General features: G+C 44.8%; 1 long non-coding RNA gene across 1 annotated transcript; it reads left to right on the top strand.

Annotated features, from left to right (window-relative positions):
* Window positions 1-356: 356 nt before the first annotated feature.
* LOC138213868 (uncharacterized) lies at window positions 357-6,060 on the top strand. Its single transcript, XR_011179576.1, has 4 exons — window positions 357-434; window positions 1,493-1,692; window positions 5,068-5,208; window positions 5,298-6,060. It is a non-coding gene; the product is annotated as an uncharacterized lncRNA (long non-coding RNA).
* The last annotated feature ends 3,098 nt before the right edge of the window (window positions 6,061-9,158 follow it).

Here is a 9,158-nt window from a genome sequence, read left to right as displayed (position 1 = left end):
CAGTGAACTGCTGTCTTCTTTTGCTTTTCCTGCTGCTTCCTTGCAGGGCTGTCACCTTGTGTGTCACCTGCTTTCCTGGAAATACAGCCTAATATCAGTGAGTAGTATGTACCTTAGTACTATTGTAGAAGTGCAATACACTTCATGGATCCTACATCATACATCATAGTGCCTTGTATCTACTGTAGTGCTGTTAAACGACCTAATCTTTCTTCTTTCGACCAGTCCGTTTAGTTTTCAACGGTGTCCGAGGGCGGGATCGAACCAGCGCCCCCCTCACAGCCTCCATTTTGTGTCCATTTCTAAGCCAATGGGCTTCCTCCGCGATGTCCCGCCCCCTCCAATCGCCGTGCGCCGTTTTCCAATAAGAGAGCCGGATTTGTCCCAATTCCTCCAGCGGAGGATAATTCGGAGAGATTTCGTCTCCGGAAACAGTAAGTCAGTAATGTGTGGAAAATATTAGTAAAACATGTGTTTTGGACTCACAGCGGTCTCACTTGTTTATCGGCGGTGATTTTATAATTATACCTTTCAACAACAACAACAACAACAAAGTGCATTACGATGTAAGCCAGCAGTAGCGCCGCCGAGTTCCTCTTGTCTCCTGTCAATTTATATTTCTTACAAAACGAGAGTTATGATATGCGCTGTGTATTATCCTCCCGTGTTCACCAGCTGCTCGGTGTACTTCGTTAACCGTCTATTCATTTTTAAGAAACGTCGTTCAACGACTTCAGCTGACGTCACGGCCGCCGCGGTTTTAAAGAGCCCTCAGTGATCATTTTCACCACGACGTGTGTAAAGTTCAGTTTTAGTGACGTCAGTCCATCCACACACACAGTACACAACATCTGGACATCATCTGCATCTGTTCATGGGACTTAATCATGATGTAGAGTATAAAACAGTCACTTATAAATGTGCAGTTGAACGATCAAACATCTGCACGTGTTCCTTTTCTGTCCAGTAACACGTGTCGTTGTCCAAGTTACTGAGAGATCTCTTTATCTCTGATGTGATGGAATATTCTTTAGTTTATGACAAACTGCTGAGCAGACCACTTCAACTGACTGTCGTCCTCCTCTTGCATTTTTATACATTCTACCTGCTTTTACCACAAGCGGACGATGGAAGCTCCTCATGAGCGCCGCCGATTTCAGCTTTTTGATATTGTTTGACATCATAAGAGTTATGATATGCGCTGTGTATTATCCTCTCGTGTCAACCAGCTGTTCGGGTACTTTGTTAACCGTCTGTTGTTTTTTACGAGACGTCGTTAACAGCGCGAGCTAATGGCCGCCGCGGTTGTTAAAGCGCCCACAGTGTTAATTCTCATTGACTTGGTGAAGTTGATTAAACACAGTTTGCAGCTGTGTTGTGTGAACTTTCTGTCGGTCATGCCGTTTAAAATGCACACACACACACACACACACACAAACACACACATGTAGAAGTCCTCTGACTGAGATGTTAATCAGTGGTTCTTCTTCAGGGGAGTTGATCAGCGTTGATTACCTCTTCAACCAGACCGGAGTCCTGCAGAACCTGATGGACCCCCTCGATGTTCTGGAGGAGGACCAGGAGGAGGAGGAAGAGGAGGAGGAGATCTTCCAGGAGTTTCTGTTCCACACAGATTTCCTGGTGGACATCTCTGAACCTGAACAACCCTCACAGTCAGCTGACCTGCAGCAGGTACGTCATCATTTCACCTTCCTCATCTTCAGCTCTTACTTCAAAGCGGGGGAGGAGAGGTGAAAGGCCTCCTTTCACAGACTGGATATAAAAGTGTTCGTAGCTTCCAGGTCTGAAAAATGGTTCCGATGCGGAAGTGTGTTAAGCTGCAATACCTCCGAGTGCCACTAGAGGTCGGCTCCAAAAAGCCTTCGTCTCCATAGTGTTGTGAGGTTGGTGTTTTACCAGAACCCAAATGCAGGCTCACAGACTCGGGTATCGGTTCCAAAATACAGTCTTTATTTCCATAAATAAAAACAAACAAAAACAAACCAAAAGGTGGCACCTACAGTGTTCACTTGCTTCCAAGTCGGGAGGGCAACTCAACCGACTGATCCAGGGAGACACAGCTGGCAGGACAGCCGGCAGACCAGCGGACAGGACCGCTGGAAGAAACTGGAAGAGTCCATAATCCTCCGAGTCGGGAGGGCAACTCCACCGACCGGTGACTCCGACAGGTAGCTCTGCAGGTGGAACAGGAGCCGGAGGAACGGGAAAGGGACGGACGGAGGACGGACGGGGGACTAACTAATGGACCGACCATCAGAGGAGTGCAGGGGCAGGGTACATATAGTCCGGGGAGGTGATCAGGGAGATGCAGCACACCTGCAGGAGGTGAGGATGACACGCAAATTCGTGAAGCGTTCCTTATTTTTGATCATTTTTCATAGTTTTTTTCATATTTTAGATTTACAATGTCTCCCTCTGCTGGCGGCGTTGCGCCACTGCAGCGCTGCAGCAGAGCGGCGCAGTCTCAGTTTCACCAGAAAAAGAAGAACAAGAAAAAGAAGAACAAAATCAATAAAAACTGCAAGCAGTGATATGCGGGCCCTCGCACGACGTGAAGCACCCGAGGGTCCGCATATTCCCGCTTGCAGTTTTTATTCTTTTCTCGATCTTGTTCCTTATTCTTCTTAAAAAAAAAAAAAAAGCCTTTTTTTGGCGGCTTTAACATCTTCAAAAACTCAGGAAAGTTGGTGCCTGACGCATGTGCAAGGTTTCATGAGGTTTGGAGCATCGTTTAACCTTAAACATCAACTTCCTGTTTCACGGCGAAACATCAAACTTAGCCGCATCGCCCTGGCTATACGATATACTATAAACTATCAACTATATACTATATATGCTATACTATATACTGTATACTCTATACCAGGGGTGTCAAACATGCGGGCCGCGGGCCGCATCCGGCCCGCCAGACGGTCCAGCTCGGCCCGTCGGATGACTTTGCTCAGTGTGAAAATTACAGAAAGACATAAATTGCATTTCTGAGAATATGGAGGTTTATGAGTACAAACGTTTCTTAATTTTTTTAATCAATCCAGTAATTGCTTCAAAAACAGCGTAAATGCGACGTCTGCTCCGGAGGCAGCAGCGCTCGCTGCTCGCTTTGTGACGCGTTTGACGTCAAACGCGTCACAAAGCGAGGGAATCTGCAGAGGAGAGCCGGGGCAGAGAAACAGTGGGCTGATGTCTGAGTTTTTGCTCTTTATGTTTCTAGTTTATTGTAGAAAGACCTTAAAATAGGGTTTATCAACCAAAAACCTTCACCAATGATTGAAACAGAAAAATATTGTCGTTATGTATGCGTTATTATCCTATGATTTTACTGGTCTGGCCCACTTGAGATCAAAGTGGGCAGTATGTGGCCCTTTAACTAAAATGAATTTGACACCCCTGCTCTATACTCTACTATATACTATGTACAAAAATGAATTGTGGGTCACTTTTTGGACGACATGACTTTTTTTGAATAATTCGGACAACAAACTTTGGATATTTGGACAACCCAAGGTAATCCTGGAGAGTTAGAGTTCAGCAAAGTTCATACACTCAAACATAGTACAGTACAAAAGTCAACAAAGAGGGACAATTAAAACATGAGAAAAAGGAAGAAAAAGTGCCCCAACATAAAAATGTTCTCTTACCTGCATAGCTCGCTGCTTATAAAAACAAAGTGTATCTAACAAAATATTTTTCTAAAAAGTTTGTACAAATGGCTGTAAATGTGATTCTTGTCCAGTTTCCAGGAAGTATAAAGATCTAATTTAATCAGAGACGAGCCCCAAAACTGTCAGGAGTCCGGTTATTCTCCGTTTTACCCCGATCACCTCTCCTCCTGTGTCCCCTCAGTCCCCTGTCTGCTTGTTCTGTGTCCTCCTCTCCTCTCCTCCTGTGTCCCCTCAGTCCCCTGTCTGCTTGTTCTGTGTCCTCCTCTCCTCTCCTCCTGTGTCCCCTCAGTCCCCTGTCTGCTTGTTCTGTGTCCTCCTCTCCTCTCCTGTCCTCTCAGTCCCCTGTCTGCTTGTTCTGTGTCCTCCTCTCCTCTCCTCTTGTGTCCTCTCAGTCCCCTGTCTGCTTGTTCTGTGTCCTCCTCTCCTCTCCTCCCGTGGCCACGCCCCTCACCGGTCCCATCAGCTGCAGCCACTCACCCCGGATCACCTCCTGCAGGTGTGCTGCATCTCCCTGATCACCTCCCCGGACTATATGTACCCTGCCCCTGCACTCCTCTGGTGGTCGGTTCATTAGTTAGTCACCTGTCCGTCCTCCGTCCGTCCCCCGTCCGTCCCGTTCCTCCGGCTCCTGTTCCACCTGCAGAGCTACCTGTCGGAGTCACCGGTCGGTGGAGTTGCCCTCCCGACTCGGAGGATTATGGACTCTTCCAGTTTCTTCCAGCGGTCCTGTCCGCTGGTCTGCCGGCTGTCCTGCCAGCTGTGTCTCCCTGGATCAGTCGGTTTACAGACTGTATTTTGGAACTAAAACCCGAGTCTGTGAGCCTGCATTTGGTAAAACACCAACCTCACAACACAAAACAGCCTTTTGAGGCCTAATATCTAATTTAATGATGGGATTTTTTTTTTTTTTTTAAGATGAACGGCTGGAAAACATATAAGTCACTCGTATCAACTTAGCGGAGTGAAATCATAGACTGTATATAAAAGTGTTCGTAGCTTCGGGGTTTAGAAAATGAGGTCTATGCCTTAAACTGCAATACCACTGGCTGCCACTAGAGGTCGGCTCCAAAAAGCCTCCGGCTCCATAGACTCCCATTCAACTTCTCTCATCAAATCCAAAGTGAATAAAATGTGTCCATCAGTTATCTCGGTGTTGTTAGCTAAAGTCACTCCTTCTTATTAGTTTTCTGGAGGTCCATCTGAAAATAATCCCTCATTCATTAGAAAAGAAGATTCAAGAAGACCTGATTTTGGGGGCGTGTCTGATTGATTGACAGGCCTGTGGTATAGTCAGGTTTCAGCTATCGGTGGGCGGGACGTTGTATCATTGGGTTTCCAATCAGAATCAAGCCAGATCCCCCCGTCCCCTTCCTCCCCCCCTCAGATGTGCTCTTATTACCTCCATTCCTGATGGACATACCCAGTCCTACAACTGTGGAGGGATGATCGGTCGGGTGGTCAACGTCTATCTCAACGGCACAGACCCTGAAGATGTTCTGACACTGTGAGCTGGAAGTGTACGGAGGTTAGTCAATCAAGACTTGGATTTGAAACACCAGTAATAATCCACTAAGTTTTCTGGAAAGCGGATGTTTTTTGGTTTGTTTTTTCCAGAGCTGGCTGCTCCTGCGTCCTCCTTCAGTGTAACGGTGACGGGTCGGAACGTAGCGGTGGTGGAGAGGAAGCTGAGTTGGTCGGACGCCTCGTTGTACTGCAGAGACTTCTACTGGGACCTGCTGAGCGTTGGCAGCGAGGAGGAGCAGAGGGAGGTGGAGGGAGTCCTGACAAGAGCCTCCTTCCCTCTCTGGCTGGGACTGCACAGGTATTCTGTTTTAACAACAGGGTCCATTTCACGAAGGGTTTTGCAGGATCTATTTTCACTTATTTTTATAACTCTGTATATACATAAATAGTTTAGTTCTATTTATAAATACTTCTTGTAAATCTCTGGAAACTCAGTTAAAAAATAAATTGACACGCTAATTAATTGCACAACAAATAACATCCTCTGTGTGCAAAGGCAAGATGAACATGAGAATATTCATACTAAGTCAGAGTTACTACATAATAAATCAAACAATAAAAATACTCGTGTTAAAACATTTTAACTTTTAATCTCAGTTTTGATTTGAGATTATCTACCAAATACAATCAAAATCAGTTCAAATGAAACTTCAGATTATAATTATTAATTATTGTTCCTTTTTTTTTCTTTTCCTGGAATTAATGGGCTTCCACAGGTATCAAATGTTGACTTCTGTTTTCCTTGAATGACTAATTCATGAGGACAGTAATGAGGCTTTATTTAGTCATTTTTTCACTCTTTAGTCTTTTGAACTTCTGCGGATTACACACACACACACACACACACACACACACACACACACACACACACACACACACACCTCCAGTCACACTTTGGACATTGTTGGAGGACCAGCTCCTCTGGAACAGAACATTGTGGAGGAGCTGGTCCTCCTCCTGTCTTCCTCTCATCATTCTTTTTCCTGTTTGCTTCAGGTAAGATGAACACTTCTCATTTTACACAGCATGAATTCCACACAGTGAAAGAATGAATCAGGAACAGAAACTAGATTCCACTTTGTAGGATGGTTTCATGCTTGATGTGGATCTGCTGCCAAGTCCTCTTAACACTGCTGGTCCCACAGCTATTAGAACATGTGTTAGTCTTATATTGACCACAGTTTGATAAGTCAGAGATTATCTTGTATTTTGAATGCTGCAATATATTAGGATTACTTGTGGACAGGGCTGGACTGGGAGAAAAAATTGGCCCTGGCATTTTGGATCGATCGGCCCACCACGATCTGTAAATATAACTGTCACTCTCCTCCTTTAACTTCCTGTTGTTGCACAGTGTCGGTGCTGCAGCTGACGTTTAAGCTCCTGAAGACGCAAACATCCGATATTTTGATTCATTTGTTGACATCAACCTCCAGAGTTTCAACTTTTTCTCTCCGCAGCCCCTTTGAGCTTTGATCTGCAGGACATCTGACATGAGAAACAGGACAGAGGGGGAGGGCTGAGGTGGATTCAGAGATGTGATTGGACCGGCCCGCTGTCACTCAAGAAAATGACCCAACGGGCCCCGTCTCTACTTTACGGTCCGGTCGTTGGTCCCACGAGTTTTTTTCTACACGTCAATCAGCCGATAGATTAAATTTCAGAGATTAAAACATTTCAGAGTAACTGTTGTGTTAATATTAGTCAACAGTTTAAGAGAAGTGTGTCGGCTGGTGTTCATGATCCATGTTGAAGTCTTAATCTAGATATCTGATTGAGTAATATTCTCTCTCTCACACACACACACACACACACACACACACACACACACACACACACACACACACACACACACACACACACACACACATAGCAACCCTTCCTAGCAACAACTCTGTTATCTGTGTTTGAAGACACGTTAGCTTCAGTGGTTTTATCTACATTTCCTCTTCAGCTGTCGACCAAAACTGTTTAGAGGAGGAGGAGGAGGAGGAAGAGGAGGAGACACACACACACACACACACACACACACACACACACACACACACACACACAGTCACACTTTGGACACTTTTCCAGGTGTAAGAACAATCTGCCACCGTTTACCTCTGAACAACTCCACAGGAGAAATCAGGTGTTGGGCGCCAAGTGCAAGTACTTGTAAACAAGAAAATATTTGAAGAGTTAATTTAATGAAGAAAAAGGTGCAAAGAAACTGTTTTGACTGTGATTTTTCTATTAGATGATCCGCTGTCGATGGTTTGATATCAGGGTCATTTACAGTGGTGTGAAAAAGTGTTTGTCTCCTTCCTGATTTCTTATCTTTTTTTGCACGTTTGTCACACTTAAATGTTTCAGATCATCAAAGAAATGTAAATATTAGTCAAAGATAACACAAGTAAACACAACATGCAGTTTTTAAATGAAGGTTTTTATTATTAAGGGAGAAAAACAATCCAAACCCACATGGCCCTGTGTGAAAAAGGGAGCATTGAACGGCCGGACGGTGTTGGAGAAACACTGAAGTGCTGTCTGTGGCTGTAGCATGGGTACTGTGGTGGGAGGCTGCTGGTTGGGACTTTGAGTGTTGCTGACAGTGAAGCAGGAGATCTGTTCCTGTGTTAGAAGGAGAGGTTGGAAACCTCCTGTAGGAAGAGACAGACTGAGGAGCAACAAGTCTGCTTCACAGGACTGTTGTCATTCTGACTCCACACCATCTTCATCATGTCTTGCTGGCTTCCTGGCTGCAGCGAGTGTTTGTGGGTTCTCCCTGGTTCTACACTCCTTATTTAATCCCCGTGGACGGAACACGGAAACAGTACAAGTTAGCGTCCGCAACGATATTTACTAAACCTGAAAGTAGAAATAGGAGAAGTGATTGTTTTTGTACGACTGAAAGATATTAATCAGGTGTGCAAATCTGGAGAGACGAATGCTCTTATTATTGTGGTGAGAAGGAGACGCAGGAAAGTAAAGAATATGTAGAGAACGTGGTTTTACACCCGTTTAAACATTTCTGAGATATCAGAGGAAAAACATTCAGACTTATCGTTTGTCCAGCGACGACGTTTCCGAGTTATTGAACGAACTGAATGATGATTGACAGCCAACAAGGAGGAGCCATGAAATACCAGCGTTTGAAATAAGTTCTTCTGACTCAGCATTTTCCTGCCTCTGTTTATCTCTGCGGGTATATCCCACCCAGTCCTGTTAGTCAGGTGAGCTGTCCAAGGTCCTGAACGTGTCCTGCAGAATTCACAGGGAGCTTCATCAGGTTGACGAGCACAGAAACATCTGGACCTGCTGCTCAGTGTTTGTCAGAAGCATCTCATCCACCGTCCCTCCTCTTTCATTGCTGATGTTTTGTTATGATGACGTTGGTTGTTTTTTTTCTCACCTTTTTGTTTTTCCCACAATTTGGACTTCCTTGCTGATAATCTCCTATGTAGCATTTTGTTCTTGTTATTTTTATATGACTTTATTTTAATGGGATCATTTTACGGTTGCTCTGTTTTCCATTACTGTAATCACTTTAACAAACGTAAACCCTCATTCGAATACAGCGATTTGCTCCTGATATCATTGACGTAAATACTCTCAGTAAATCACCTGCTAAATAAATGCGCGACCTTTTTGAAAAAACACACAATTCAGTCGCTTTTATTTGAGATCTTAGTAAATCAGGCCCTTCGTGTTTCACCACTCGGCCTATACATACCCTGGACCAACACATTGTGTGAGGTGGCAGCACTGGGGGCAGATGTTCCACCCCCTTCAATCCCCTCCATCAGAGGCCTTCCTGGATTGTTGGAGGACCAGCTCCTCTGGAACAAACAGAACATTGTGGAGGAGCTGGTCCTCCTCCTGTCTTCCTCTCATCATTCTTTTTCCTGTTTGCTTCAGGTAAGATGAACACTTCTCATTTTACACAGCATGAATTCCACACAGTGA

This window comes from Embiotoca jacksoni, unplaced genomic scaffold, assembly GCF_022577435.1.
Source record: "Embiotoca jacksoni isolate LCO1_2020_lvr unplaced genomic scaffold, fEmbJac1.0.p SCAF_64, whole genome shotgun sequence".
Taxonomy (NCBI): domain Eukaryota; kingdom Metazoa; phylum Chordata; class Actinopteri; family Embiotocidae; genus Embiotoca; species Embiotoca jacksoni.
This window is presented reverse-complemented; position numbering and strand designations above follow the sequence as displayed.